The sequence below is a fragment of the Lactuca virosa genome, chromosome 8, assembly GCF_052849685.1.
Source record: "Lactuca virosa cultivar CGN04683 chromosome 8, Lactuca_virosa_CGN04683_v6, whole genome shotgun sequence".
Lineage (NCBI taxonomy): Eukaryota > Viridiplantae > Streptophyta > Magnoliopsida > Asterales > Asteraceae > Lactuca > Lactuca virosa.
Window position 1 is genome coordinate 72047076 of NC_136433.1, and position 7036 is coordinate 72054111.

At 36.6% G+C, this 7036-nt stretch overlaps 1 pseudogene; it reads right to left on the bottom strand.

The window, feature by feature from the left end:
- Window positions 1–4457: 4457 nt before the first annotated feature.
- Window positions 4458–6799, bottom strand: LOC145128572 (berberine bridge enzyme-like 21 pseudogene; annotated as a pseudogene).
- Between the last annotated feature and the right edge of the window lie 237 nt (window positions 6800–7036).

Consider the following 7036-nt stretch of genomic DNA (forward strand, 5'->3'; position numbering starts at 1 on the left):
TGTGTTTTGTGTTTCCTTGTAATATATCTCCTATTACTCTCTCATCTCCAGAAGAATAAACACATAGCCAACCTCAAAATACTCTCCAAACACCCTCCAAATACCCTCCTTAAACCTCCACCAAAAATCCTTTCAAATCACCACAACCATCATCACCTTGCTGTTTTTCGACATCAGAATTTGCAAGTTAAGAAAAAATTCACCAAGCACAACTCAACAAGATAATACGGGAGAAATTTGCACCGCAAATTATTCAGGACCTTACCTACATCCAGGAATTTTCCTCGATTTTTTTTACCACTGCAAACCCTAGAGAGACGCGAGAGAGAATTGGCTATCCAGAGAGATTTACTACGAAAATCTATATTCATAACCACCCAAAGCTCTTTCAACATCACCCTCTTTGTTACCTTATACCACCAAAACTACAACCTTATTACACCTTCTACCACTCTCCAAATACCCACTTCAACCTCATCAAATCACCTTAAAAAACCCCATACCCACATACAAAAAAACATTACCCGTGTATTTTGTATCGTTTTGTAAACAATTCATTGTTACATAAAAAGAACTTATTGTTACTTACCGGATTGAACTTTGAACAAATAGAGACATAGTCTATTAAGATCCAGTCCAACCCTAAGCCTGTTAGTCATTTATTTGACTAACAACTTGACAAAACAGTCGTTCCACAAGTCCCGTTCTAACACCACCTACTATATATATATTTATATATTTTATTAACGCTTTATGTCATTTAAATACTGTCATTTATTTCATTTATAGCTTTCAGTCATTATAGCTTTCCAGTATTTATTTATTCCGCACTTCTTATCTTTCCGCATCTAATCTCATTAAATATATATATCTGTCACCCAGTAACTGGTAACCGAGCCTTTTATTCGTGGTAATCAGATTGTTATATATTTCTAACACCATAACTTGTCCTCAAGTTATGGAAAATGAAGAGTTTTTCATTTAAAAGCACATTAAGTCTCATAGGTTATGAAATTGGAAGAATCTCTTAATTTTAATGTTATCATAAAATGATTTTATGTCTTCCATAACTTGTCCTCAAGTTGTGGAACTTGAAAAGTCTTTCATAAAACCATATTAAACTCATAAGTTATGGAAACCAAAAGTTTTTTGAATTGTTCAAAACTTGCCCTCAAGTTTTGGAATTTGTAAAGTTACCCCCCTGTATACTTTAATTCCAACCCTAAGAATTTTAACAGTTTAAAATTCAACCCTTATGGATTATGTGATTATGTGGATTGTGTGTGGGTTATGCTCTGGGGAACTCACTAAGCTTTGTGCTTACGGTTTACAATTTTGGTTTCAGGTATCATCGAGTTGGAAAAGAAGGGCTCGGATTAATCGCGGTGCACACGCCTATGATTTCCGCAATGAAGGATTTTGGTACGGAATCTGATAAATGTTTTACTTAATGAGGATTTAAAATGTTTGAAATAAATGGTATCAATGTTTTAGCTATATTAAAAATGAAATTTTTACCCTTGATTTTTGGGTCGTTAAATTACAGCCAATGACCTCTTTTGACAAAATCAAATGCCATTAGCATAAGAATGTGATGCAATTTGATATAAAATTTGACTAAATATGGGCAAGGCTACAGTTTGAAACTTGACAGCTTTTTCTAATTCTTTAGAAGCATGATACCTATAATTATGCCAATGTTAAAGTTTTGGAACCGTTTTAACATCTAAATCATTTAACCATATGAGTAAACATGTGTTACTTAGCTATCAAGTAAACTTCTAGCACGATGAAGATCAATCGGCTCCACCCTGTGATGTGATTCAGACCATATTTCTGTTTTTATCCCACTATTTCTTAGAAAAGACTGAACTTTTATTCATCATTCTTAATTATTTTCAGGGAGGTCATACTCATGGTTGACATATTAAACTCATCCGTGAACAATCTTGAAACTTGTACAAAACCATAAACCTTATGTTAATCAAAATGAAAGGGGTATCTTATATTACATTTTCAAATACTACATTTGGTAAAGGGTGCGATGCATATAGATTGATTTGAAAGGTTATTACTTCTTTGAATCAGGTGGTGAGGAAGCAGTAGTGCACACAAAGCTTAAATTACTTTTTCAGATCACAAGACAAACATTTGAGACGCATCAAGAGCCTGCAATTGATTATAATTTATGGACGTCGACCCACCAAATAGAAGTTGGGGTTGCGTTTAATTACGAAAACAAAAAAGTTGTAGAAATCTAATAAACGAATATCGATTTTATCACCTAAAGAGAAGATATGAGGACCGGTGCAGCTGTATCTATAAATCAACATCCGACTTAGTCCCTGTAGAAAGAGCAAATTCGCATATGACTTCCATTTAGGACGACAAAGAAAGAAAAATAGGAGATTTTGGAAACCTAAGTCACATTGTCAATACTCATCTAGTCACATGTGACGATTGTTTTCCTATAAATTCTTCAAATTATATTTGAGGAACCCAAGAAAATTCAATCACAAATCAATATGTGAAAAGGGAAGACTAAACATCTTCGGTCTCAAATCGTATGCATGTCGATGCCCATCTGTTCACAGTCCATGATCGCTTTGTTGGAAATTTTGATGAACCCAAACAAATTTAATCTCAAATCAATATGTGAAAAGTGAAGAGAAAACATCTTTAATCTCAAATCAATTATAGTAAAGCGATGGATAAGAGTTGGATGTGTCTCTTGAAGAAAGAGAGAAGTAAGTGGTGTGGGAAAGTTATTAGGAATGGAGATGGTGGAGGGATAGTGGAGGGCAGGTGTCCCGGTAATCCGGTGTGCAAATACATATTCAAGTATCTAAAGGAGGCGTGAAGTAGAAGTGCGGAGCCAACTGGGTGACTGGCGTTGGAGAAAGTGAAAAAAAACACATCATAATAAAAGCATGGTGGTGTCGATTATAGAGGAGTGGAGGTTGAAGATGGAATAATTCTTGTTCCTGTGAGCGAGTCTTGATCGAGTCTTGAGCGGTGGCATGGGGGAGACGTATTGAATAAAACGAGGAAGTGGAAGCCAGAAGATAAGAGGGAGAAGAAGCCACATATATTATTGTGTGGAAAGCATGCATTGGGCAACATAGACAGTGCGAGTGGGATAAAAGGTCTTCACATGCCAAACGAAACTGCATTCGTGAAGTACACGTTATTTTCTTAAAATAAAAGGTTTTTGTATATAATATATATATATATATATATATATATATATATATATATATATATATTCCAAAATAAGACATTTTTGTTTTTGTACTCATTCAGTACTTATGAATGATTTCTTAAGGTTTTTCACATGACATCTTACGTGGGACAATCATTAATGAAGTGTTTGTGGCTTTTAATGTTTATGTCCATCGTGATCTCGACTACTTGGTTGCTTAGGTCATGTGTTCTGAACGTCTTAACTTCTTCATACGATCTCAGATTTTAACGATCTTTATATCCATGCGTTCGTATTTTAGTCTACTACAACTTTCGTTTTGATTACTCATGTAAAAAGTAATATAATTTTACTTACGATTTTTATATCCATACGTTTTTTATGAATGCATGTATGGATGTTTTTTTAATAAAATCTTAAGTAAAAATACATTACATTTTAACGGAGGTAATCTTAACGAAAGTTGTAGTAGACTAAAAAAACGAACACGTGGATATAAAGATCGTTAAAATTTGATATCGTATGAAGAAGTTACGACGTTCGGAACACAAGATCTAATCCAAACTACAAGACCTACGCAACCATGCAGTCGAGATCGCGATGACCATAAACATCAACAACCCCAAAAACTTCATCAATGATTATCCCATGTAAGATGTCGTGATAAAAAAAACCTAAAGAAATCATCCATAAGTACTGAATGAGTACAAAAACAAAAGACTTATTTTGAAACAAAAAAATATTAAGGACTAAATGTGCATAAAAATAATAAGGACTAAATGTATACAAAATGATAAATATATTACCCTATTAAGTCATTTTTCCCGGCTAACCTAGAGTAACCGGTCATAAGGACTGAATTTGTACAATTTATGGTAAATATGAACGAAAAAAAACTCAGTGACTAAATTTATACAAATCAAAAAATATATTACGATTTTAAGTTTATCCCTTTGTTTTATCTTTTATGTTCCTCGTAGCTTCCTGCTAAATTTTTTGTTCAATGAATTGTCACCCGTTAGTAAGGGGTTGGCTAAAAAGACATTTTATTTTTCCATATAGACATCCTATTTGAATTTTAAGATATTTTATTCGTTGAATTTGCATTGTTTTCCTAAAAATTAAATTATAAATAATTAATTATAAGTTGATTTTTAATATACCTATAGCAACGGTACTTGGTATAGGTATAAACCTTTCAACAATCAATACAAGTCTACAAGAGATAACTAATAAATGTTGAAAAATAGCCAAATGAGAAAACAAGAACACGTTTTTGATTGACAAAATTGAGAAAACTTATAAAAAAAAGCTTCCATGTAGCCGTGACTGAGGAGACATTTCAGGAAATATTCAAACATAAATAAGGACATACATATCATGACATAGTTCCCTACCTAATTAAATCATAGGACCCACAAACCACGAGATGTACTTCAATACAACGATAATCACGGGTCGACTAGCCTCGTCATAGATCACAGACACACACCATCCAAGTCAAGGTCAACCCAAAAATATCTTGCACAATACCAGGAACGACATTTGAATCAACATCTTCTTTCTTGCTTCTCTATAATAACCTCTTGAAGAGACTTGTACACAATCTAAACCCACACATTTACCTATAAAATTTATTCCTTTTAAGTTTTAACAATCCATTTATAAATACATCAAAAAAACTAAAAATCCAATGTGGAATACAAGTAATCATGCATGGTGAGCACCTGTAAAGCTAATGTGCTACCAAAAATCAATTCCTTTTTAATTTTCGTATACAAACAAAAAGAAAACTATTATTTTACTTCATCATCTTCCTTGACTTGCCTGAGCTTTTTCCGGGGAGAGTAGGAATACTCTGTTCATTTCTGAAGAAATTATCAGGATCAACCGCTGTCTTTATCTTCACTAATCGTTCAAAATTCCCCATGAAATACATCTCCCCGTAAACTTTACCTTCATTGTAGTTGTCACCGGTCATCACGCCGATGTCAAGATCTCTATAGTTCAAGAACGCACCTCTAGGATTCTTTGATACAAATGGTGTCATGAAATCATGCATTACCCTTGTTTGATTCAAGTAGTTTCTTTCAAGTTCGGGATCAGGGTCGCTCCACCCGATTGAATATTGGATTTTGAAAATGTTGCCGGCGCGGTGAGGCATTGGGGTGGCGTCCGGTGCAATATCGTTCATTTTTCCGCCGTAGGGGTTGAAAACGAAACCAAGTCTACCCAATTCCACTAGTTTGTTGAAGATTGATGTAATCCCGGATACTGAGATTGGTGTTTGGACGTAGTCGGACTTCCGTTTTCCGAAGTTGATGTCGTCGGAGTGGCGGTTGAGGAGAATCTCCGGCGCGGTTGTGTTGTCGAAGTTAGCCCAGTAAAGTACGGAGTCAATCCAACTTCCTTCCACACAATCTTCTTTTCTCAATCCCAATTCCGGGAAGTTTTTGGTCATTAGAGCAACCAAACTGTCGGCATCGCCCAAGTAATGTGCGATGAATGAAGCTCGGCCGACTCTCTGCCGATTCACCGTCACCGGCTGTAACAAGACTCTGATGAATAGATCATCGTCGATGTCAGCCATAACCGACTGCCATTTATAAACGAGTTCCGACGCATTTTCCGCCACCGTTTTCATTATCCGGAAGATGGTATTAACCTCCCCCACCTGAACAATTTTCACGGTATAAGATAGAATGACACCGAAACTGGCGCCACCGCCGCCGCGAATTGCCCAGAAAAGATCCTCACCCATGGATTTCCGATCCAAAACGCGGCCGTTTACGTCAACAATCCGGGCATCTATGACGTGATCCACGGATAAACCGAATTTACGAAGCATGGTGCCGTAACCACCGCCGCTTAAATGACCACCGACACCAACCGTCGGACATACTCCGGCGGGAAAGCCATGGACTTTACTCTTTTCGTAAATCCTGTAATAAAGCTCTCCCAACTGTGCCCCTGCTCCCACAACCGCAGTTTCATCGGCGATATTGACGTCGATGTCGCGGAAATTGAACATATCCAGTATGATGAAATCAGGGTCGGATGAGATGTAGGAGATTCCTTCGTAGTCATGTCCGCCGCTTCGGATCTTAATCTGAACACCGACTTTCTTAGAGCAAAGAACTGCGGCTTGCACTTCGGATTCTGTCGTCGGAGTTATGATAACAGAGGGTTTAGGCGTTGAGGATGTGTTTAGACGTTGGTTTTTGATGTAAGCTTGGAGGACGGCGGTGTAAGCGGATGAATTGGCGGTGGAGCTGAAGACGATGGATGAGAGATCATCGGCGGATTCAGTTGTCTGTAAAGGGAGGCATTGGAGAAACGATTGGTAAACTGAGTCGGGATCCAAGGCGGCGTTCGAAAACGAGAAAAGGAGTGGAGTGAGGAGGAGGGAAAGCATAACTAACGACTTCATTATTGGCTGCTTATTATTCTTTTGGCATGGTTAGAGAGAGTATTTATAGTGTAGATCAATGTTTGCGCGTCGTATGACTTTTTGTCGCACACCACATGGAGTGGGTTTGAAGCTTTTTGAGGTCGTCGGTAATGGCGGATGGTGAAACGTGGAATCTTCTTGTCTGCAAGTGTTAAGCGGCTGTTGGAAAGCGACACAGGAAACGAGAAGACTTTATTTGTAAAAGGGTATTTATCGAAACGTACTAGGGTTAGTTAAAAGGATAATGTAAGAAAAACCCTTTTTCATTCATGGATACCTTTTATTTACGAGAGTATTTAATTTCTTTTTATTTATTTATTGATTTTTTCAAAGATAAAATTTGGTCATTTAGGTTTCGCATTTTTTAAGGTTCCATACTTCCG